Raw genomic sequence first — 26,662 nt, 5'->3', positions numbered from 1 at the left:
TTAAAAAAAAATCTTTCTTACAAAAACAAACCCTATGAAACATTTTGCATAGTGAAGCAAAACAAATTCCTAAATTGTTCATTTACAAAATTCAGCATCTCATTTTGCATATTTAGTTCATCTCTCTGTAAGGAGGAGAGTAGTATTCTCCATCATATATTCTCGGGAGACCATCAGTTGGATAATGCATGACCAAATTATGGTATATGAATGTAGTAGCATAGTATTTCTTAAAGAAATTATCATTTGTATATATTGATGTAGAGTGAATGGAACCAGGAGTACAATTTACATCATAACAGCAGTGTGAAAGTGTAAACTGTATTGCTGATGTTATTCTCATTCTTAAATTATGATCACCTCTACAAGAATTCTAGAAATTTGGTGTGTTTTTCTAGCTTTCCTGTATTTTAAACTGTTTATCTAATATTTATTATTTCATTTTTGAGTTTATTACTCAATTCTATTCTATCACAGTGTCCATTTCTTTGCTAGTTTTTTTATCTTCATTGTAAACCATCAATTTTCTTTTCAAATTTTTCACTGAGCTTAAATTTCAATTTTTGTCAAATACTTTAATGGTTTTTTATACTTTCTAACCCTTCTCAGCATTCTTTTCCAGCATTCAGCAATGCAGAAAAAGTCAATTCTCTTTTCTGGGATTTTAGATGTAGTTATTGAAGAATTATTCTCTTCTCCTAGAGATTTCTCTTGGCATTCCTTTATCCGACATTATTTCTTCATTGTATTAGGAGCTTTTCTTTGCTTGCTCATTTCCTCAGTCTCTGTAATGATTTTCCTGTGGGGATTTCCTTCCTTTCCCATCCTTTAGCTGCTATATCCCTTTTACTTTATTTGGCCCCTTTCTAGCTGTTTTAAGGTGTTGAGGGAAAAGTATGCTTAACTACAACCTTTTGCTTGGTCATTTTATTGTAAAACCTTTGTTCCCTTTCTCAGTGTTTTCCTTCCTAGAAGAGGTTTATCTTTTTCATTATAAAACTTCACTCCATATTCTCCTATCTTCTACTGCTTTGTCCTTTTTTTAAATACCAAAATATATTTCCAAACCATGCTTTGCAAGAGAGCACTTTTATTCTGATTATTCAACAAAAGTTTCATCAACATTTGCCAGGCCTGTGAAACTTCTTGAGACTAAAAATTTTTAAGGCAGATTCTATAGCTTAAAGGTGATGGAAGAATCATCTCAGGTACTTTCCTCAGGCCTCATCTACTTTTGGTTACTTCATTCTCCATATTTTTCTTTAGGGAGACAGTAACTAGGAAGAAAAATTCCAGCCGGCCTTAGGATTGGGAAGGGGACAAGTTAACCCTTCATACACACTAAAGCACTAGCCAAATAACCATAAAAAAGGTACAGGTAGTGGAAATGGAAATAAACTATTTCATAAGACATAGGAATCTAAGGACAAAAGTGGATTTCCAAATCCAGAAAGAACTAATAGACCCCCTCAGATAAGGATTTGCTAAGGAATCAGGAATAGAAGGCAAGAAATGTTTTTCAAAGCCTGAGCATGATACCCCAGCCCAATTCTCCATCTAGTGAAATGTAAAGTGGACCTAGTTGGTATGATTGCTCCTTTGAATAGCAGTGACACTTTAGCTCAGCCTAAAGTCACCCTTCTAAACCTAAAAAGCCAAATAGAGCTCATTAAATACTTACTATATTAAGGTTCCCAAATTTTTTCTCCTAATGATTAGATGGATAGATAGATATAAATAGATATATTTGTGTATAAAGGGTAAAGCATATTTATATTATTATAAACTAAGAAGACCATGATTCATGAGTGCTATTAAGCTGTGTATGTAAAACATTCAAAGACCCAAAGAAATAAAAAAATTAATAATAAATTTATAAGTGCCATTCATTACCTAGATCAAGGCCACCATTCACTGGGCATAATGTAGTTATAGAAAAAGACCCAATTATACATTATTGGAATCAATAAACTCATACTGGACAAATCTATGAGTATCAGCCACAGTGTACAACAGTTTAAAGTGGAAAAAGGAATGGGAGGGAACTTGACAGGCTGAAAATAGAAAAGAAGTAAAAATGCCTGAATTAAAATAATTTCTCTATATGATATTTTGAAAATGCTAAGATCTAAGAAAAGTTCCCTGATTCAAATGTCAAGGCTGGTCTGACATAGGTGAATCAGAACCCCATTCACCACAGCTATAACTGTAGTTCAGTAACTGCTGTGCTGGAAAAGACATGAAAATTATTCTGATTACCTATTGGACAGAAACACTGTTAAATAATAGAAAACACTATGGATTGTGATTGGACCAATATCTACCTGTGTTTCTTCCTACCTCCCCCAACCTACATCATAACTTAAACCTAGGTCTCTACCATTCCCAGTCTCTTTCTGATCAACGAAAAAAACAAAAAATCCCCAAAACATAAAATATGGAAATGGGAATAGGGTGGTATAAATACAAAAGCAAAGAATTTTTTAATCCTTGTTTCATATACTCTCTCTGTTAGGGCTCCATAAATTTCCTTTTGTTGGCTGTTCAAAGACCTATGAATGTTCAATTTCAACTTAACATCAAATCTGAAACTGAGAACTGGGTACACAGTACCTTAACAAGAATGGACCTAACTATCCTAGAAAAACTGGCACTGGGAACTGGAAAAACTACCCTCAATAGTTATCCTTATAAAGCCATAAATATAGATACTATAGAGACCTATATGTAAACATCGACTTAGAATGAGATTTTGCTGTTCAATCATTTTTTAAGTCATGATTCACTCTTCATAATCCTATTTGGGGTTCCTTGACAAGTATATTGGAGTGATTTGCCATTTTCTTCTCCAGATCTTTTTACAGATGAGCCACTGAGACCAACAGTTAAGTGACTTACCCAGGGTCACACTGTTAGAATATATTTTAGACTGGATTCCTGAATTCTAGGGCACACTGTGCCACATAACTGCCCAGATAGAGACTACTTGGTCTAGCTACTTGTGTATCTGAAGTATAACAAATATCTGTATTCAGATCACACAGATGACTTGAGAAATTAACTAATTAAAAAATCTGCTAAGCAGTGCATCAAACACACATGCAATTATATTTTTAATTTAATATGTAGCTTATTGGAACCAAATTAGGAAATAGATAAAACATAGCATTAATCAGTCTGAGTCTTTACTTCTGGCTCTGGAGTTTATAACAATAAACCCTACACAGATGTAAAGGGGGAATAAACAATTCTACTCCTTCAATAGCATAGTGACTTGAATTCTTGCATCTTCCTATGAAGACATTGAGGGCTTCCTTCAATGATTTTGTGAAATCTCAATCTTCAATCAACGGCATGGACAATTACATTAACTATCGTGTGGTCAGTCACATGATTCAATTAAGTAAACATTCATTTATAACTCCTCTATTCATCCACAGTAATAGGAGTTGAAGCTTCAAAGATGAGAAACAAAATGACCCCCAGTTTCAACATATAATGGGTAGAAGAACAAATAAATATATAGCTTTGTGATAAGTACAAAGAAGAGGTATATGGAAAAGAGTATAAGAAATTCAAGAGATCACTTTTATTGAAGTGAATAAGGGAAGGCTTTGTGGAGGGTGCAAGGGAAATGTATCAATGAAAGCCATAGCAAAGTAGGCTACCATTGATTTTCTCTGGAGTGCTGACTTCTGGAGTTTTGATTCCTCCCCATGATGGTCCTCTGACTATTGTAATTACCTCATTGTTTTCTAGCTCCACACCATGGTCCCCTGAACATTATACAGACTGCCTTGAATACCTCCCCAACCATAACTCCCAAGGGTCTTGTTGCCATTTTACTTCTTTCCCATGGTTTCACTTTCTCCACCACTGCACCTCACATATACTTGATGTTTCCATCTCCTCCCAGGGGCTTGGAATAAAGGGAGTTACTGAAGGATCTAGTGGAATGGACATCACCAATTGACTGGAGTAGATTTTTCTATCACTTCCTACTGCATTTGAATGCATTGACTTTAGTCACCAGAATTACCAGCTATTGTTCTGCCATATGAACTAGAAATTTCAGAAGACAGAAGACCATTCCACACATAGGAAATGACACTGAATGCAGTGGCATGGAGATCAAGAGGAAGCATTAACAATGAGAAAAAGAGAACAATTAATTTAGCTAAAATAGTGTATACACAGGGAAAAAGAGAACATAGACTGATCGTGGAGAGCTTTCAGTGGCACAGTCAGGAATCGATACTTTAATTGGGTAGATAATGGGAATTCAATGGAGGATTTCTGCTTTTGTTAATTTTGTTTTTAAAACTGGGTCTTAAGCAGTATAGCAGTAGCATGGTCCCACCCAGTAGGTTTGGACTTAAAGATAGTGGTGATTGAGAGGCCATATTCCACTTCTTAAGGCCTTGGAAGTTTGGACCTGCTCAGTTTCCAAACTGAGTTCTCTTTTGTTTTGATTTTCCTGCTTAGGTAGCACAGTGACACCGTCCCCAGGACTCATCATATCGCTACTGGACTTAGTGGACCCTCATGATCAACTTTTATATCTAATGTAGCTCTGAACCTTTTTTTTTTTTTTGGAGGGGGGAAAGTAAGGCAATTGGGATTAAGTAACTTGCCCAAGGTCACACAGCTAGTAAGTGTGTCAAGTGTCTGTGGCTGAATTTGAATTCAGGTCCTCCTGACTCCAGGGCTAGTGCTCTATTCACCGCGCCACCTAGCTGCCCCCTAACTCTGAACTTCTAAGCTCAAGAGATTCACTTGCTTCAGCTTTCCATGTAACAGGGTCTTCACATGTGTCATCCCAAATTCAGCTGCTGAAGGTTTCTGAGGAGAGGGATAACCATACAGCAGTGAAACAGAAAGGTTACTTGGCAGTAGTACAAAAAAGTAGGAATTAGAAATGGGATAAATTTAGGCATGAAGACAATTTAGGAGCCTACACCCATATATGAATTTGCTCTTGTATAATGTTTTAAACTACTTCTTTCATCTTTAATCACTTCTATCTTATTTGTCAATTCCTCAATTCTCATAAAGTTTCAGAAAATTGTAATTGGCCAGTAGCAATAGATTTTAAATCAGGAAATTGGCCAGCCATGCACCAGAGAAATAGTTGAAATAAGCATTTATAGGGCTGACCTATGAATTTTTCTTTCATTATTTTTCCTTTCATGCCACTTTCCTGAGATCAGGAACTTAGAAACCATCAGTACCTTCAATATCTAAGTACTTTTTCTAGCAAATTAGAACATATTTGCCTGGAGCTTCATAAACTGTCTCCCCTCTTTTAGGCTGCCAGGGAGATTGGAACAATGAAACAGGAAAGTAAAATATACTGGTTTATATCATATAGGAAAGACAACCCCATGTTGTTTACTACAAAGAGCAGTGAATGAAAAACAATTCCTCCACAGTCATTTATTTGGCAAGCATTTAACTTGTTTGTTTCAGAATTTCTATACTCTAGTTCAGTGAAGCCTGAAATCACAGTATTATTTCTCATTTATCCATACGTTATTTCTATGCTTGGATGTACTGTTAAATATATTTGAATGTGAACTGTCAGCATTATGTTTACCTTACACAATTAGGGTAAATTTTATGTTGATTTCCTTGCTTGTGTTCTACTGTTTCCTAATACTTCTTTTTCTCCCTGTTACAAACATGTATAGTCAAGCAAAGCAAAATGAAAAAAAAAAGTCCCATTCTGTACTCTGAGTTCTTCCCCTTTCTCTCAGAAGGTGAGTGGAATGTATGATCATGAGTCTTCTGGCATTATGGTTGGTCATAATACTGGTCAAAGTTCTTAAGTTTTTGAAAGTTGTATGCCTTTTTAATAAAATATTGTTGTCATCATATAAATTTTTCTCCTGGTTCTGTTCACTTCACTTTGTATCTGTTCATAAAAGTCTTCCCACATTTCTCTGAAACCATCATCTTCATCCTTTCTAACAGAACAATAGCATTCTATCACATTTATATACCGTAACTTGTTTAGTTATTCCCCAAGAGATAGGTACTCTCTCAATTTCCTTTTTTTTTTGCCAATGCATAAATTCCATAAATATGTAGGCATATTCTTTTTTTGTTGTTTTATTTAGCTTAAGATTAATTCTTTTCTTAACCTACCCCTCCCATTTCCCCATTCTACCTTTTCTTCCTTCCCTCCTATGGAATGAAATATATTTCTTAATTCAGCTGTGTTTATATTCTTTCCTCTTTAATTGATTCAGATGAGTGTCCATCATGTTACCCACTCCTCCCATCATTTCCACCTTGTTAATATAGACTTCTACTTGCACAATCCAATTATGTGAAATAATTTCCCCTAACCTTTCTCTCCCTTCCTTCTGTGTCCCCCTGCATATTTCCATCTAATAATTTTCTCTTCTTTTGTAAAGATCAAGACATAACAGTGTGATTACTAGGTCCTCTTTCTAATTGAACTCCTTCTATGACCCCTGATAATGATAGAGTTCAGAGATGAAACATGTAACATTTCATATTATTATGAAAATAATTTATCCTTTATGCTATTGTGATTTTTTGCCAGTTTTACCTTTTTATACTTTTTATTCCTGTGATTTTCTCTCTAAAGTTTCTGTTAAGCTTTGCTTTTTCATCAGATATGCTTCAAAAAATGTGTTTAATTAAAGGCCCATTTCTCGCCCTGTACTGAGAACTACAGAACTACAGAAAAACTACTGAGTTTTTCTGAGTAAGTTATTTTTGTTTGTTAATTCTATTATTTTGCCTCCTAGAGCATCTTATTCCAATCTCTTTGTTCTTATTTATGGTAGCTTTAAATATTTTGTAATATGTACTATTACCCCTCAATATTTGAATTCTTTCTTTCTCTGGCTTGTAACACACACACACACACACACACACACACACACAGGCTCTCAAGGCCTGCTCCTGGTTTACTGGAGCTTACTGGAGCTGGGTCTGTTCTGGCGCTATCTATACTGGACTTGCTGGACTTGTGCTGGACTGCACTCCACTCTCACCAAAGAGTGACAGACATTTCCTAATGACCTTCTATACTGTATTTGGCTGGAAAAATCATTTTACCCCATCCTTTTGTGTGTTCTGCTGTTCCAGGAATCGTTTTATGGCATTATTTAAAGTGTTTGGATAGGTTTGGGGGGAGAATTCAGTAAAGTTACTGTCTTTTTTTTTTTTTTGGCCATGTTGCCTCCATTTGTGCTAGGGCCAGGAAATGGGTACTTTTAGAGGGAATGTCTGGTTGTGATATTGCTTTCTGGACTATTGTGTAAATTACATTACCTCAGGTGCAGCTCAGACTGGGAAACTGTAAACTTTTGGTGCTCTCAGTGTGGTCTGATTAAGGAAAAATTTGAATCTCTGACCACCAACTGTCCCTGATCCAGTTTGAGCTTTGCAAGTTCCTTATCTCAGTTTGGGTACAAGAAACATGTCTGTGGGCTTGATCTATTGGGAATTCCAATAGACTGCTGCTGGACTTAGCTACTTTTAGCCAGCTGAAAAGTATGGTTTAGAATTCCTATAACATTGATTCCTTTGAAGATTCCAGACTGAGTTGGAAATTAGAAATGTTATCCTGTTCTACCCATGGTGTTTGAGCTACCGAGCTACTCATTGCTTCTAAGCTTTCTCCTTTCTCAATACACTGCATCCCATCTCCAATGTTCTCCAATAGACTTCAGGTGCCTGGGGAAGTGTATTCGCCATGGCTCTACCTCCACTCCATCAATTATATTCCTTCAATTTTAGAGGTCCAAGAAATCCAGTTCCACCTAACCATTTACCTGTCAGATTAATTTTTACAGTGAATATTTATGTCAAATATATAGAAATAAGAAATATATAAACATTTTCCCTAATATCATCTGCTAAGTCTACACCCCCCTGCATGGAAATGTCTCCTGGCCTTGTGGATTCTCAGTACTTTTCTGCTGGGCTGGTTGCAGTATTAAGCCTGGAACATGAGATTCAAAATTCTCATTGCCTTAGTTCCCAGCACTTAGAGCCAGCATTTAACTCCCTGCTCCTAAAAATGAAAAGGATAAACAAAGCAAGATCAAAATTCCAAATCTGTATGTTGGAGTCACAAGATCTAAGGAGGAGGGAAGGTGGCTTTTGCTCACCAACAGTACTGCATTATGCCCATTTGTGACTGAGATCTTTGATCCTTGATACAACCTGTTTATGCCTCCTTCAGGTATATTTATAGATAGTACAAGTTCAGTTTATATAGCAAATAAAAATAATAAGTCTTTACTCACATGGGAGACCAAAACAGAATGTCTTCTCCAAGAAAAAAGTTCTTTTATTGATCCCTATGGGTGTGCCTTGATCTTACGTAATCTGGGCATGCACCAAAGCCTTGATACAACCACCCACATTTGAAATATACAACATCCCCAGCAAAGAGGCAGGGGTGCTTTTTGAATATAGTCCTTGTTCCCAATTCAAAACAATGTCTGTTATAGTTGGCTAGCCATAAGCAATGTCTTTTGCTTACTATCCCAGTGTCTTTCAGCAAAGAGTTTAAAAAAGCATCAAAGTTACATGGTATTATTCAAATCAAGTAAAACTTCAGAAAGTTTATAAAATATTTCTAATTACTTAGCATTAGGAGTTACCATAAAAAAGTCTCCTTTATTCTACAAGGAAGAGAAATCAAAAAGCCAACTAATATAGAAACCTGGTCCATATTGATCAATGCTTTCCAAATGACATGAAGGTCTCTCCATAGAGATATATGACCTGGGGTTGGCTAAGAATTACCCCTTCTCTTAAATGACAAAACTTTCCTGGTAGAAACTTCCAGGATTCACTTAGTGCATAAGGCTATCCGACTGGTGTCTGGACACAAATATCAAGTGTCCCTTTCTACTCAGGTCACCTCAAAATGTTCTAGGAGTCATCTGTGCCATAGGTGCTCCCTTTAGAGAATCAGGCAAATTTCTTCTCTGTTCTTATTCTATAGAGCACTGGAAATCTGCCCCATTATGGATTCCCACCAATGAAAGAGTAACACACATGGAGCTGCAAATACCCTAAGAAAAGAAGTAGATTCAGTAGTAGAAGTAACAAAGAAAGTCAACTAACTATGGCTTCTAGATCCTAGCAAACTTTAAATTCAAGAGTATTTATATATAAAATAGATATTATATAATATCTATAATAATATGTAATGTAGGGGCAGGTAGGTGGTACAGTGAATAGCACACTGGCCCTGGAGTCAGGAGGATCTGAGTTCAAATCCGGCCACAGACACTTAACACAAAAAGTAGCTGTGTGACCCTGGGCAAGTCACTTAATCCCAACTGCCCTCCAAAAAAGCAATAATAATAATAATAATATGTAATGTAATATATGCATATAGTTACAGTAAGACAAGTAGTCTAAATCTCCTTAAATATGAAAGGAAAAAAGTGGACATTTCAAAACTAGGAAGTAACGTTCAAATTATGAATACTCAGGTTTTTTTTCCACATTAAAGTCCACCCCGCCCCCTCCACAAACACACACACACACACACACACACACGAATCAGTAATATAGAAAATATCAAGTACCTAAGCATTCAAGGAAACAACAAATGCAGAATTCACCAAATTCTATCAGTAGAATTGACTTGTGAGGGAATGCACACTGTAAAAAGAAATCAACTCTATAATAACAGCCTAAAACCCACACACAGTCTAGAGTCCACCACCATTGCTCACCTTGGAACAACACCTTTAGGCACAGTTCCCTTCTCACTCAACCCTTGATTCATTACCCAGAGGTGGGTAATGATTAAAAGAGCTACCAGTGACACCTATTCCTGTATCCTACACAAGTTTAGGCCTATTTATGTTGGATCTTGGACCACTTCTTGCCCTGGTACACAGCTTCTCCCTGTGCTAGAGTGCTCTGTGTCTTTGACATCGTCTCCTATGTCTAAAGATGATTTCTCTCTTCCTTTCCCTCTCTTTCTCCCTCTGCCTCTTTCTCCCTTAACTTCCCTATTTCCCTCCCTCCCTCTCTATTTCTTAACACTATTCTTCAAGTCATTGCGTGCCTAAAAATTAAAACCTGATTTAATCAAGAAATAAAATAAAGAAGCAAATTAATATATTTTACACAATAGGATTGCATGTCAGTTAGCAAAATTATATATTATAAACACTTCTATACTATGTTCTGTGACTTAAAAAAGGGGCATGCTGGTGCTAAAGGTTACAGTTTGGGGATGTCAAAAGTAAGATCTTTGTGTAATGATAAATAATTTGATACACTACAAGAACAACTGAACCATATTAATATTGACAGTCTTGCTTTAAATGAAATCAGTAGTCATGAAGAAGACGCAGCTAGACAGAACAATGGCCTCAAGGAGAAAAGAGAAGTTTGCAGAGTCAGTTCTGTCACATATTCAAAGGCATCCAGAAAAATCCTTTCATGGGATAATTGGTCATCTTTCCATTCAGTTCACATGAGAAATATAACTATAATAAAATAAATTGTAAGAAAATGTGATTCAGCAGTCAGAAAAAAGATACTAAAGTTTTATAGACTAATCATAAGCCTCTTTAAGGAGAAAATTTAAAAAAAAAACCTATTCATGGTGAACCCCATGCTTAGGACTTAGACTTAGTAGTAATAGTCACACTGTTGTCATTCATGTCTCATGTTCCCAATGGCACTCTTTTCCTCAAATAGAAATTACATGGAATTCAAATACTTGAAATTCAGACATTCTATAGGAGACAGATGCTAACTGGGGTCCTTATCATTGCTCCCCAATGTTGACATTGATGCGTAGCGGAAAAGAATAACTAGTAATTAGAATGTGGTTCAGGGTTCAACAATAAATGCTCTCACTCTGAGTTTCTGCATGTGTAAAATCAAGCACAAGCAGCTTTCCAGAGGAATCCTGCTGTGAACAGCTTTAAGATTCTAATCACACAGTATAGTGAACTCTCTATTTATTCAGCAATAAACTAAAGTAAAACATTCACAGAAACCAAAGTACAGCATTCACAATTTTATAACACAGCAACTTATCACTAAAGTGACCACATAGTTTTCACCAAAGTGAAATCTATGGCCACATAGATTTAAAAAAATATATATCATTCAGTAAGTCCTTAACTCAATCATCCTTAAGGAGAAAGCCTCCTTAAGGGACACAAAGTACAAAAGTCAAAGTTCTCCACCCCTAGGTCACATTGTCTTGATCTCTCAGTGTAATGCCATGCATGAGCAGCTTTCCAGAAGAATGCTACTGTGAACAGCTTTTAAGATTCTGATTACACACTATAGTGAACACTCTATTCTATAACAAATCAAAGCCAAACATTCACATAGAATCAAGGTACAGCATTCACAATATTACAACTTATCACAGAAAATCACAATATAGTATTCACAACAGCTCATCACTAAAATGGCCACATAGTTTCCACCATAGTGGTCACAAAGTTTTGAACAAAAACAATCATCTCAAAGTACAATAGTCAAAGTCTTCCACTCATGGGGCACACTAAGTTAACTCAGTCAGTCACTTATTCAGCAATCAATTTCTAAGTACCATTAATCAAGTACAATCTTAGAAAACAAGGAGACCCTCCACCCCTAGATCACTAGTAAATTTACAATTCCTCAGTCACTATACAGTATCCAAGTAAAGTCTTCTTTCAGCTTGACTCGGTGTGGGTCCTCTTCCATAGTCCCAGCTCCTACCTGAATCCACCAGTCACCTGGATTCAAAGGCAGACAGCTCCCAGGTCCTTGTCCAGTTCTCCTGGCAGTTCCTGCTCTGTATTGGAGTTCACAGTGACCATTCCATCTCAAATACCTCACAATTTCTGCTCCTTACAATTTAAGGCTCAACCAAGCCACAACAGACAAAGTCTTAGCATACTGGTCATGCTTCCTCAGTCTTCTGCAGCTCGTTCAAAAAATCAGAATCACCTTATCCAGTGGGGCGGGGAGAGGGGGGGGACGGGACGGGGACTCCTGGGTTCCTGGGCTCTTCTTCAGCCTTCTGGCCTCCTGTACAGAAGAAGCTTCACCACCACAAGTTCTCAGGAAATTCTGACTCAGTTCTCCCTTCTCATTTCTCTTTTGTAGCTGCTCTGCCTCCAGATGCAATCCCAAGAAATTCTGACTGCCCTTTCCTGGGGCTTTTCCTCATATACACATGCCATTAGCTTCCTGTTTCAGCCAATCCCTTCCAGTTACATCAGTAACAGGAGACAGGAGTTCATACCTTCTGTTTTACCAACAGAGGCTTGATCAGTTACTAAGTGCTAAGTACCTGCTACCTTTGCTAACACAGAGATTTTCAAATTCAAATTAAATGCCATTGCACTCAGTCAAAAAGCCTTTTTTCTTCTTGATTGGAGATTAGTTTCCAATCATCCTTAAAATCAATAATTTTTAAGAGGTACAAGGTACAAAGTACAAAGTTCTGACACCTATAGATCACAGTAAATCATGATCTTTTCAGTCAGCAGTAAGTACCCAAGGAGAGGTCTTTTTCTCTTGACACAAGGCTAGCTCCTAGATTCCATGGTTCCTTTTCCATGGGTCCAGCTCCTGCCTGAATTTACCCAATTGTCACCTGGATTCACAGGTAAGCCGCTCTCAGCTCCTCTTCCAGCTCCCTGTCCAGTTCCATATTGAAGCTCACAGTGTCCAGTCTACCTCAAGTCCTTCACAGTTTCTGTTTCTGGAAAGACAAAGCTTAACAGAGCCCAAACAACATTCATGCACACTGCTGGCACCATCATCAATTCACTATCTGCCTGTAAAACCACTACAGACCCACAAACAAGGTCTGATAACTCAACACAGACCCACAAACAAGATCATCAATCAAAGGTCATTGACCTTTACACTAAATAGCAAATAGCTATTTCCCCTTTGCTGGTATTCTCAGAATCTAATTCACTAAATAGCATCACAAACAAGGTCAACACAAATCATCAGTATAATCCCAGGACCTCTGAAACCCTCTTCAGAACTTTTGTAAACAGAAAAGAAGAAAATCCTCTTTCAGGGCTTCCAGTAAGGTCCCAGGGCTTCTATAAAAAGTATTACAAACAAAAATCAGAAGACAGAAGAGACAAACAGAGTGCTGCCACCACCACAAGTGTTCCCTTCTCAATTCTGATCTTTCCGAGCTTGGTTTTCTCCTTATATATGGTCATTAGCTCCAACCTGTTCTGCCCACCTCTCACATCCTTTATGTTCCTGTCTTTGGCAAGTCTCCCCCCCCCAACCCCCACTGTGGGTCTCAGAAGTTCTGTTTCTTAACAAAGGCTTGATATCATCGTAGGGAAGGATCAAAAGAAACTTGAACTCAAATAGCTAAAACAAGGTGCTAAGTACTTCTTTGCTTGCCATTGCAGCATGTCCTTTCAGACTAAATACTACATTTATAAGGGATGCTGGTTCTATTAATCACAAGGGAACATGGGCCCTGGTCACAGTTTCAACACAAAGAGAGATATAGCACTTGTGGTTGCAAGGGACCAAGGATCCTTCCTGGGAAAAGTCCAGAGTGCATGCGAGGGGAGCAGTGACCATACTTCTCCTAGGATCACATCTCCTTGAGAGAACCAAAACTTGCAGATGCATGGAACTACCTCTGAGAACTGTAGCAAGAAAACCCCTGAAGCTTGAGACAGAGCATCCCTACCTTAAGGTGAGCAGAACTGAAATTTAACATAAAGTTTGCTGTCTAGAAATAGAATAGAAAAATGAGCAACAAACAACAACAACAGCAACAACAAATTTTAAGAATAAAAAGCCACCACGGTGAGGGAAGACTAAAACATAAACTCAGAAAAAGAAAACAATGTTTAAAAAAAAAAAGCTATAAACAAAGCCTCAAAGAAAAATACTAATTGAACCTAAGTCCAACAAGAACTGCTAGAAAAGTTAATGAAATTGATGAGTGGTAGAGGAAAAGTTGGGGAAAGAAATGAGAGTGATACAAGAAAATTATGAAAAGAGAATTAACAGTTTGGTAAAGATACACAAAAAGCATTCTAGTAAATAACACTTTAAAAATAGAATTGTTCTAATGGCAAAAAAAGGCACAGAAATTTACTGAATATAAGAAAACCTTAAAAAGCAGAATAGGGTGATCGCTGGGCAGAGCAGAAACAGGACAGGGCCAGATCGGGGCCAGATCGTAGCGAGCTGCGGTGCGGGTATCTTGAAGGGCCGTGGGGGAGGGTATGCCAGTGGCTGAAGCCTTGGAGTGAGCCAGGTGCACGCGGTGACAGTGGTGAGGCTACTGGAGAAGCTATCCACCATGCTCGAGGCTGTGCTGAAGCGCCAGAGCGGCCTCACTGGCACAGGGCGCCGCATTCAGAGCAGCCTGGGCGCGCTCAGCCGCAGTCACAGGGACACCAGCAGCACGCTGGCCCACCTGCTGAACAAGGCCAAGCGCATCAGCACGCACGCTGAGACCTCCCACGAACGTGCTGTCCACCGCGCTCTCCAGATGCAGCAGCTCCAGGCCAGCCACGAGCTGCTGGTCGCCGCGGCCAGCTGCACGTGCAGCTCTTCAAGGAGGAGGCAGAAATCCCAGCCAGAGCTTTTCAGAAGGAGTCAGAATCCACAGAGCTAGAAGAGAAGGAACTAGGACCAGGGGCTCCAGAAGAGCTGGAAGAAAGGGAGAGCTCAGACCAGGATCCAGTGGAATCCCGGGCCAAGTGGCTTCGGTGTACTGGCCTTGAGAAGGTGCAGAGTCTTCGCAGGGCACTGTCCACCCGAAAGAGCAAGGGCCCTGCCACACGTCCACCCACTCCTACCAAGCCTCCTCGATTGGGCCCTAGCCAGGGTGTTCAAAATCAGCCTGAGGCAGGGGTAGTGGTTGAAGCAGAACCAGGGTTGGAGCTAGAGCCACAGAGGAGCCCCGTGGAAGAGCCCAAGAGCCCCGAGGCCCGGGAAACTGATGCTTCAGGAGGAGGGTACTGCCTAGTGCTCCATCCTGCCTGCCTACTTCTCTGTGCCTTTATCTTTAATGGCACCATCAGTTGCTAAGCAACAGAGCCCAATTACCCATAGATCACCTTTACCTAAGCAAAGAAAGAACCCTACCTTTATAACTCATCCACTCCCTCTCTTGCTCCCAAACTGAAACCTCCACTCCCAAACCCTCCAGTCCACCCCATTTTAAACCTGAGACCAACACTGTCACCCTCCCAAGTGTGCTCAAGATTAATAAACTTATTTCACTAACAACAAAAAAAAGCAGAATAGGTCAAGAAATTATCAAGGAAAACTGCTCCCATATCTTAGATCTAAAGGGTAAAATAAATATTGAAATAATTCACTTATCATCTCCAGAATGAAAATCATCTCCAAATGAAAACTCCTAGAAATATAGGCCAATTCCAAAGCTTCTGAGTTACAGAGAAAACAATTTTAGTAGCCAAAAAGAAACAATTCAAATAGTCTGGAACCCCAGTCAGGAAAACACAAGATTTAGTGACTTCTACTTTAAAGTAGCAGAGGGCTTAGAATATACTATTTTGGAAGGCAAGCAAGGTAGAATTACAACCAAGAATAACCTCAGCACAACTGAGTACAATCCTTGGGGAGAAAAATGGATATTTATTGAAATAGATGACTTTCAAGCATTCCTGATAGAAACAAAAGAGTTGAATAAAAAAAATTGGCATTTAAACACATCTCAACAAAAACAGAAAACAATAAACATGAAAGAATAAGCTTTGTCTCTCTATATATTTAAACCTTTTATATTCCTATTTAGGAAGATAATACATGAAACTCCCAAGAACTTTATTATTATTATTACAGCAGTTAAAAGGAGTTTACATAGAGAATATGGATGTGAATTAATGTAAAGCCAAACAGGAGCAGCTTTCCAGAAGACTCCTGCTGTGAACAGCTTTCAAGGTTCTGATTATATAGTATAGTGATCTCTCATGCTCCCAAGCTCTCAATAACAAACCAGAGCAAAATATTCATAGAAAATCAAAATACAGCATTCACCATGTCACATCTCAACAACTTATCACTAAAATGGTCATATAGTTTTCACCAAATGGCCCCATAGTTTTAAAACAAAGTACATTCATTTAGTCAATCACAAAATCCTTAATTCAATCACAAATTACAAAAGTCAAAGTTCTCCACCCCTGGATCACAGTAAATCAAAATCTTCTCAGTCAGTACACAGCAACCAAGTAAAGTCTTCTTTCAGCTTGACTCGAGGCTGGCTCTCAGCTTCCATGTTTCCTCTTCTACAGTCCCAGCTCCAACTCTTACCTGGGTTCAAAGACAGGCAGCTCCCAGTTCCTTGTCCAGTTCTTTGTCCAGTTCCTTTTCCATATTCAAGCTCACAGTGTCCAGTCTACCTCAAGTCCTTCACAGTTCCTGTTTCTGAGAAGACAAAGCTTAACAGAGCCACAATAATATTCATACACGTTGCTGGCACCATCATCAACTCACTATCTCAGATCCACCAACAAGGTCTAAGAATTCAGTGCAAATCATCAACATAGAAATCAACACAGACCCACAAACAAGGTCCATGAGGTCAGCACAAATCATCAGTAAAGTCCCAGGACCTCCAAAACTTTCCTCCAGGACTTCTGTACACATACAACCAGAAAATCCTCTTTCAGGGATTCCAGTAAGGTCCCAGGGCTTCTGTACAAAGTATCACAAACAAACATCAACAGAGCAGACAGAGTGCCTGGATATCACAAGTTTTCTTAACTCTGCCACCACAAGAGTCCTCTTCTCAGTTCTGCTGTCAGATATGTGTTGATTCAGAAGACGAGGATGTATTCCTTTCCAAGAATGTCATCAACACTGTGGCTCAGTGGGAAAGTCTACTATTTCATTAATATTCATTTTTCCCCTTATGATTATACTGTTTTATTTGCTAGGATATTCTTGGTTCTAATCCTAACTGCTTTGCTCCCAGACTATCATATTTCAAGTCCTCCACTTTTTTCTAGTGGTAGCTGCTAAGTCTTGAGTGAATCTGGCCATGGGTACATGGTATTCTGGCACTGTGTAGAATTTTCTCTTTGATCAGGGAGCTCTAGGATATGACTATAATCTTCCTGAGAATTTTCATTTTTGAGATTTCTTTCACAAGCTGATCAACAGATACTTTCACCTTCCACATTGCTCTCTGGTTCTATGATATATGGGCAACTTTACTTTATAATTTATTGAAATAAGTCCAGGCTCTTTTAAAAAAAATCATGGCTTTCAGGTAGTACAATAATTCTTAAATTGTCTCTCTTCAATCTGTCTGTTGTTTTTCTGATAAAATATTTCACATTTTCTCCATTTTTTTTTAGTTTTTTGACTATGTTTTATTGTTTTTTGATGTCTCATGAAGTCATTATCTTCTACTTTACAAATTCCAACTTTTAAGGGGTTATTTTGTTCAGTAAGGTTTCATCCCTCTTTGATCAAGCTATTAATTGTTTTTTTTCATACTTTTCTTGCATTTCTCTCATTTCCCACAACTTTTTCTCTCCCACTCTCATGGTTTTTTTTTCCATCATTTTTGGTATTTTTAAAATCTTTCTTAAACTTTCGGGAATCCTTTTTCAGTATAATACAGATTGTTTCTAATCTGTGTTTTTCTTTGAGGTTTTTTACAGATATTTTAAAGTCATGGTCTCCTTCTGAGTTTGGGTCTTGAGTTCCCTTGTAGAAGATTTTTATGGTCAGGGTCTTTTTCATTGTTTGCTCAACTTTCTGGTCTATTTCATGACTTTGGACATTTGTGTTAAAATTGGGCTCTAATCACCTCTGTGAGGGATAGCTAACTTTAGCTTCTGTGGCTAGATCTGGTCATCTATAGGATTTTGGTGCTTCCAAGTGTGATACAGGTTAGTTCTGGTACCTGTTCTCTTCGTCTACACTTCTGCTCACTAGCCAGGTGGGGTTTGTGCTGCCACCAAGCCCAACAACCAACTATTGCTTTACCCATATTATGCTCCCATCTAGTCTTAATCTCAAAAATCACCAGACCTCTTTTTTGTCTTCTTAAACTGTCCTGGGCTGGAAAAGTAAGTCACTGTGACTTTTTTTTTTTTTTGGGGGGGGGATGTGGTATCCCACTTGGAATTTGATATGAAACATTTTTTTAAAGTTTAGATGTTTGGGTTGGCAGGGCTTCAGCAGAAACTTTTACATCTTGGCTCTACTACCCCTCCTGTTACTGTCAAGTACAACACCATCCTCCTGGTAATTGAGGTTCACAATCAAGGGGGTATCCTCAGCACCTTACACACTCTCTAAGTCCCCATATCCAATCTACTACCAAATATTGTTGATTGTACTTCATAGCTTGTGTACATCCCCTGCTCTGCTCTGACACTGTCACCATCCTGGTGTAGGCTCTTATCATTTTACATCTAAACTATTGAAATATCCCCTTTTTAAGTCTCCCCGCCTCAAATCTCTCTCCACTCTAGCTCATCCCTCAATCATCTGTCAAAATGATCTACCTAAAGGGCAGGACTTACCAGATCATGACCCCTCATCCCTATTCAGTAAACGCCAGTGGTTTTCTATTACATTCAGGATCACATATAAAATCTTATGACTTTTAAATCTTTTCATAAACATCCCATCCTACCTTTTCAGTCATCTTACAGCTTGCCCCCCTCCATGTACAATGTAATCCAGTGACACTGGACTACTTGCTATATCATAAGACATTACATTTTATTAATTCATTAATATTTATTGGCTCTCCTTCATCATCTCAGTCTTTTGACTTCTCTCTACCCCTTCAATTCCCAATTAAAATCCCATTTTCCACAAAAAGCCTTCCCAGATCAAATTTATCCTGTATACTACTTGTTTGCTCTTAGAAATTCACGTCTTCTCTCATATCAGACTATGATCTCCTTGAAAGTTGAACTGATTTTTACCTTTCTTTTATCACCAGTGATTTGCACAGTGCTCAATAAATAGTAAATCATTAGTAAACGCTCATTATTTGGCATGCATATGGTTATGTAGACATACATACTTATATACTTGTACCACATTTCCTCTTATTATTGACATAATTGATTAATATGTCAAACAGAACAGAGCCAAAGATAAAGTCCTATGATAATCCATTCTAAACTCTACTCACTACTCTTCATCCAGGAGACCAACCAATCAAAATTCCACCAAACTGTACTATCGTCTCATTCATGTCTCTTGCTCTTATCCAGAAATATATTGGGAGACAAATTGTCAAATATCATGATGAAATCGAAATTGACCTTATCTATAGCATTCTCTTGATTTATTATGCTACTCTTTAAGGAAATAAGATATGACTTGTATGTATGGCATGACTTGTTCTTCAGTAAAACTATAGTGGTTCAATGATCATTATTTTCCTTCCTAATTGCTCATCAAAAGTTTCTTTTAAATCTAACCTAAATCCTCCCTCCCCCCAAAATAATTGTCTAACTCTTTTAAGCCCAAATACCTATAGTTAAAGAGCTTACTTTACCTTTTTAAAAATGTGAATATTTGTCTTTGATCTTGTGGTAACTCTTCTTTTCTCTATGATGCTTCAAAGATATCATTAACATATATACTTTTAGTACCTTGCAAAGTTCTAGGCCTGGTGACTAAAAGTCAATGAGGCCTTAGGTCATTTATGGTTGCCCATATTTTGAGGCAAAGGCTAATGCAATAATTATTGTGAAAATACTTTGAAAAGTTAAAAAGTGATATTCAAATTGTTTCTTTATCAGATATGGATGATATTTTGGTTTGTTTGTTAATACATATAATATTTGGTTATTTTGGCCATAGTGCAGGTTTAGTTTTTAGAAAGAATACTAGGATATTTTCTTAAATACACAAATATTTTTAAGTAAAATATATTTAGAATAATTTTCATGTATTGTTCTTGTTTATCCTTCATTTTTAAAGAGGATTAATTACAACATGGGGTGATTTCTTGTGTGTGAATTGGGTTTAAGTGATATAGAATTGCATAAAGTCATTAGATTCATTCTCTCTTCCAGAGTCATCAAAATCCTGTGGCAGGAAAAAAGTCAAGATGATTTGTGATTGCCTGCTTTGCTAGTGGATGACCTTGGCACCTTTGATGTCTGACTAATCTCTAAACACTCCACAGCACCTGCTTCAGCCACCTTTATGGTCATTGGAACAAATTGTTCTGATAAAATGCTTGGGATAGACATACTCCTAACTTATTGATGGGTTTGAGGTCTCTCAATTACCCTAACCTGGTTTAACCCCATCAGCTAAAACAGTTAAAGGGGATGTGGCTGCTGCATATGCTAATACTTCTTGGAGCCACAGGTGAGAATTGAATGACAGGTGGCCACCAGAAATGGATTAAGCATCCCTGAAAAGAGCAAGCCTTCACAGCAGAGGTGCTAGTCCTGTTTGAACACCCCATATAACCTCATATATATATATATATATATATATATATATATATATATATATTTTGCAGGCAAAAAGGGAATTCAAATTGGTTTTATATAAGGATAATGGATTGGGAGTTAGTCATACAAATTATATTTCTTGTCTAGGTACTATCTCACTATGTGTTCTTGAGTTAATCCCTCCACTTCTGTGGACCTCAGTTACCCCATCTATAAAATGAGTGGATTGAAATAAATGATCTCTAAGTTCTCTTTCAACAATAACCTCTAGAAATGTTCCAAAACAGCTCTACATGGCATATGAAATAGCAATATGTTACAATTAAATAGAGCATTGAAACTTTTCAAATGATGTTTACATCTATTATTTTATTTAATCACCAAAACAACTTTGACACAACAGTTAGACTGAGAAGTTAGGAGAAAGAAGGGTTGAGAACTTCTGGTAGTTGGTGATTATATATCTTGGTGATCAAATATTTGGAGTACAGAGTATAGGTATATCTTGAATCCTTGGGTGCATATTCCTGGAAGGCTTGGAATTGGGCCCTCCAGCAACCTGCCACTGGATTTAGGGATATAGAAAGAGCAGATAAAGCAACAAGTAAGAGATGCAATAGCAACAGGCATGTGCAGCCCAAGCTGGGGAGATGAGACGGAGTATCCTCTAGGTCCTTATAGTATTCATCAGGTGAGCTTGGGGAGGGGAAGGTGAGAGGACCCAGGGCCAGAGAGGCAGAGTGGAAGCAGGTCTTTGTCTCATCTCTCACGGAGCATTATCCCCTTAAGGAAAAGGCCAAAACAAATTCCTATGACTTGAGTACGGACATACAGTGGCAGAAGCAGGACTAGAAACTAAATCTTTTGAAGTCTAGTTCTTTGCTTAATCCAGTTCAGCATATTGATTCCCAAATACACTTATACTTCCCCCACTAGCAGAAGTTTCCCTAAAAAGTAAAGACAACACTATAAGAAAGGAGTGACTGATTATGTTTAAAGTGTGACTACTAGTCATACAACCTCGCCTCAATTTTACTTGACTATTCCTCTCAATAAACCAATATGCATTTATTTAATACATACTTTGCTCCAGGTGTTGTGCCAAACACTGGTAATAGAAAGAAAACATTGACACAATCCTTGCCCTTGAGAGACTTACATGCTGTCTGAGGGAACATGTGAATCCATAAGCATATTCAAAATACAAGAAAAAATAGGATTGTCGGAAGACATCAACACCTGAAAGAATGAGAAAAATCATTCATGTAGAAATTTACTCTTAAGTCTTACAGGAAACTGGAAATTTTAAGATGTAGAAATGACAGAAAGTGCATTCTAGGAATGGGGAAAAGCCAGTGAAAATTCAGAGATAAGAGACAGTACTCTGTATGGAGTAGTAAAGACAAGCTGGCTGAGCAAAAAGTATGAGAAAAAATTATATATTTGGAAAGGATAGGTTGGGCATAGGTTGCAATATGCTGTAAGCCCTAAACAGAAGTTCTATTTGCTACTGGAGGTCATTCAGAGAAACTGGTGTTCACTGAGGATGAAAGTCACATGGTTAGGCCCATGAGGAACTTATTTTGGTAACTATGTAGAGTGAATTGGATTGAGGTGATTAAGTTAGGGAGATCGATTTGAATGTTGTTGGAAAAGTCTGTGCAAAGTTTATTTGGGCCTAACCTAAAGTAGTGACTGGTTAGACTGAAGTGGACAAGTAATAAGAGGAAAAGATAGAAACAAGATTTGACAACTGAATGAATATGTAGAGTTAGTGAGAATCAGGAGTTGAGAATGATATGAAAGCCACAAACCTGTGTGACTTGTACCCTTCACAGTAACAGGGAAGTTTGGAAGAAGGGTAGGTTTGTGAAGAAAAATAAGATTCTTTTGCATATTATGTGTTTGATCTGTCAGATAAAAATATGATTTGAGACTCGAACTTGAGAGTGACCAGGGCTGCTCTTTAGTTTCTAAGTCTTCCATTTAATCATCCAGATGGCAGGATAAAGTGAAAAAATGTTTCTAGCATGTTGGTAATCTCAACAACAAATTTAGGAAAAGATGTGGAGAAAAATCACTCAGAATGGGCTCCCATAAATTTAGGCCTATAGCTGGGATGTGATCTTAATAGCTGTGGTAATTATCCAAATCATTGAGACCACAGATCGATTTGAGAATTTTCAATTCATTTTAATGTTAGACCAGCACTTTTGGATCATTTGGTTTGATTGCATTAATAATATGATCCATTGGAAATTGGTAAGCTCTCTCAAATGAGGGACATGGGGTTGAGGGGAAGGATTAATATGGTGGTGGTAGAATCTGTTTTACTTACCTCTCTTTTTAAAATTTTCTTTACCTCTTTTATTGACCAAGATCATCCTGATGACTGGAATTCTTGCTTTACCTTTATTCAAATACATTCAGTGCTTAAGTAACTGTGTAGGTATAACTTAAGAGAGTTAATAGAGCTCCTTTAAGGCCCTACCTTGTTTTCTGGGAGTCTTTTTTTCATTCATTATTTAGAATTTTTCTGACCTACTTCCCTTGCCTTCAACTAAACCTGTTGCTACCATGACAATCTACCTATCACTGCAGTGTGTGTTGGGGGGTGGGGAATCTCTCTTAATCTTTCATGTTTTGTATGAAACTAAAGGGTGCCATTTCCCTGTCATTGAGTTTTTTTTGAGGGAAAAAGAATGTGCTTAGAAAAGATCAATGCACACAATATGTGTCATTATTTAAATCTTGTTCATTTAGCCCAAAGTAAAATAAATTATATACTGTAAGTTTTTTTTCAAAAATATAGTTCTAGAGAATCAGTTGTTATTCTTACTTCCAGCTGTCATCATATGTATCCACATATACCCCTTGTAAAACATTCAGTATTGTCCTTTTCAGTTTATTTCAAATTCAGATAGCATACTATCCATCACACTTGCCCTAGAAAAATATTATATACATACACACATACATGTACATATGTATATATGAATACACACATTAGGAGAGTTTAATGTACATATAAATATCCATCTTCAGTAGGTAGTCAGTAGAAATTAATGACCTTGTTCAAGGTTTTCAAAGCAAACCACAAAATCATTCTTTACATATTTTCATGTGTAGAGAAGATAATACTAAAACAAATTTGAAAGATAATTTAGAAAGAAAAGAGTGAATATTCAATAATTAGCCTTATAACCCACAGCACTCTGAGTTTCATATAATGCTGAACCAGTGATATATTTTGTTTTAATTTTATATTCTCATCTCCTCAAGGAAAATAAAACCAAGTCATCCCTACCCCAGTAATATTGAGACTCCTCTTTCTCTCTTTACATCTTCCTCTTTTCTTTTACTTCCCCTCCTATTTCTATATTCCCCTTCCACTGCTTCCTTCATCCTCTCTCTCCCTCTTTTCTCCTATTTTTTTCTTTCCATTCTCCACCCACTTACAAACATCTTCGTCTTTCTCAGCTTTTGTAATCCTCAGAAGACTTGTCCGATTGAACTACCTAAGCAGACAAGTCAATTTGCTTTTGAAGACTCTTGAGGATAGAATCATCCAGGTTTTTCAAGAGGAATAATCTCTGTGGATATAGTCTCTAGAGACGTTGAGCCTACTAAACATAATCCCAGAAGAGAACTCTCCAGATCTCAAAGGTGATCTAAAATAAATAAAACAAAAAACTTGCTATTGGTGTCCCAGGGGATTTAGTCATAAACCCCTTTTCAGTCTAATTCCAACAAAGGGTGGAAACTGGACTTTTATACAAGAATGGAGGCAGGTTTCAGATCCATATTTCTTTCTTCTTCTGCACCCTACAAAGAGATATGTCCTGAAGCATTGTAAGGGTCATCTTGAAGTCAAGCAAATGGCAGTGTGTTACAGTGTAAAGGCAGTTGGATCTGGATTAAGATGACTTGTGTTTGAATCCCAGTTTTGCTATTTACTACCAGTGTGATTTTGGGTAAGTCATTTAACTTCTTTGAGTTTTAGTTTCCCTATTTGAAATATGAGAGATATTCAACTAGATGTTTTCTAAGCACATTTCTAACTATAAATCTATGATTTTATAATGCAAATGCTTTATTGCCTGTAGGAAAGCAAACCTCAGCTGCCTCTGACCTGATAAGCAGAAAATCCTCAGGGGAACATTTTCTCCCTATTGGTGTTACAAGAGAAATTGTTCCCTTTGGGCTACTCCTTCAATTTGCTTTTGCAGGTACACAGTGTTTGTTACCAGTAAAATAGCTCTGGCTCAAAGAAACATGGTCAATGGTAGGTATAGGGGGAGAAAACCTGCCCCAGAGCAATTTCCACTCAGGGGCCTGGTTATTCATTTACTTCTGGCAGTGGGCTTAGAATTTTCTCCAGGGCTTCTATATCTAAATTCCTGAAAAAGAAATCCTAGTTTTTAGTTCCTAATCCTGCAAGACTGCCCCATTTTAATTATTAGAAAAAGAAGTTCACAGTTTAAAAAGTATCATAGGTGCAGATGCTTTTTTTTGATTTAATAACTTGTCACCATTAAAACCTTGTGTTTGGCTACATCTTGTGAATATATAACCAGAGTTTGGGGTGGGGAGCTCAAATCCCTATTCCCTTATATTTGTATCCTCCTATGGATACAGAGGATGTGTTAATCTATAGAGGAGCTCAGAAAGCCCTTTGGAAAGACAATACAATCTAATTCTTCAGGGGTATTGCCATTATGGGAGATTGAATAATTGCTATTCTGGGAAATTCTAGTCTGTGTTTCCTCTTGGGTACATATAGTATAACTGAAAGGACTACTTGACTATGAAAAAAATGATCTTTTCCATATTTTATATTTTAATATATTTTTACTGATATTGGTCTGTTGTCTATGGTGTCTTTCTGCATGAGTCAGTTTCCTTGTTTATCCTTCTAAAATGTTTTAAATGTTTCTTTTTCCTCTGTCAGATAATGATTGAAACTCCTTGGTATTTTTTTTTAATTGATTTGATGCATAGTAATTTCCCCTATCCCCTCAGTTTTATTTTGTGTATGTTTTTTTTTTGTAAATGTGTTTCTTATAAGCAACAGATCGTCAGGTTTTATTTTCTTATCAAATCTGTAACGTGTGTGTGTGTGTGGGGGTATCTTCAAGTTAGGATTCTCTCCCTTCTTCCATTATAAGCACAGCACAATGTTCCTTCAATTAGTTTAGTTTAATTTCTTTTCAAGACAGTCTTATTCCTAGTAGCTCCCTTTCCCTTGCCCCTGATATTCCCTCCCAATTGCTATCGCTTTCCCTTCAGAATTTTGTTTATTAGTTATTTTTTTATTTCCTGCTTTTATCTAGTTATTTCATTCTTCTCTTTTTCATGTCAGGGAAGTAGATTGCCTTTTCCTCTCCTCCCTTTCAATTAGTACTATTCATTATTTCTTATATTTCATTGCTTGCATTCTTTTCTGGAGAGGATTTCTCTCTCATACTCACTTTTTTTTCATCCTCTTTTTCTACTTTTCCTAGACACTCATTCTCTAATTCATGACTGCTATACTTAATTTCCAATTCTATTCTCTGCATTACCTATGGAATCAAAATGTCTGAAGTATCCATTCTGGCCTTTCCCATCTAGGCATTTTCTACCACTGCCTTGTAGACCCTTGTCCCTCAGATTTCCTTTCTGTTATGCCTCATTAACAGAAAAAAATTCTTGATTAGAAATATTGTTTTCTTTTAATGTTAATGTTTTTTGCTTCTCTTCTAGATTGTCTTTAACTTCCAGAAAATAAGCATGACAAGGTAGGAGTGTGTTTAAAAAGAATCTGGGGTTTTAAGAGATTACAAGCACAATACAAGGAAACAGAATGATACAGCTGTCAAAAAAATTAATCAATAAAAACACTGTGTCCAGAAGGAAGAGATTAAAGGTCAATTGTGCTTCGCCCTGGTCCAATCTTATAGCACGGTTTAGGAAAGATATTTATAAGCTGAAGAACACAGAGAAGAGGGTGAACAGGATGATGAATAGTTTTAAGAGAATGTCACTTAAGTATTAGATAAATGAACTTTGGATTTTGAACCTGGAGATGTAAAAGCTTAAAGGAGAATTATATTTAATTACTTGCAGGTGTGTTTTATGGACAATGGGTTGAATTTCTTGGTTTCAGCTGAATGGCAGAATTAGGAGCAATTAGAGGAAGGTATAAAGTGTCAAATTTAGGCTAGAATTAGCGGGGGGGT

At 37.4% G+C, this 26,662-nt stretch overlaps 1 pseudogene; it reads left to right on the top strand.

Annotated features, from left to right (window-relative positions):
• The first annotated feature begins 3,354 nt into the window (after window positions 1-3,354).
• Window positions 3,355-15,284, top strand: LOC138176728 (caveolae-associated protein 3 pseudogene; annotated as a pseudogene).
• Window positions 15,285-26,662: the final 11,378 nt, after the last annotated feature.

Source organism: Petaurus breviceps, unplaced genomic scaffold (assembly GCF_028583685.1).
Source record: "Petaurus breviceps papuanus isolate PSGF00001 unplaced genomic scaffold, PetGlider_PUasm1.0 90145, whole genome shotgun sequence".
In the NCBI taxonomy this organism is placed as follows: domain Eukaryota; kingdom Metazoa; phylum Chordata; class Mammalia; order Diprotodontia; family Petauridae; genus Petaurus; species Petaurus breviceps.
The sequence above is the reverse complement of the archived record's forward strand: the minus strand, read 5'-3'. Positions and strand labels throughout refer to the sequence as shown.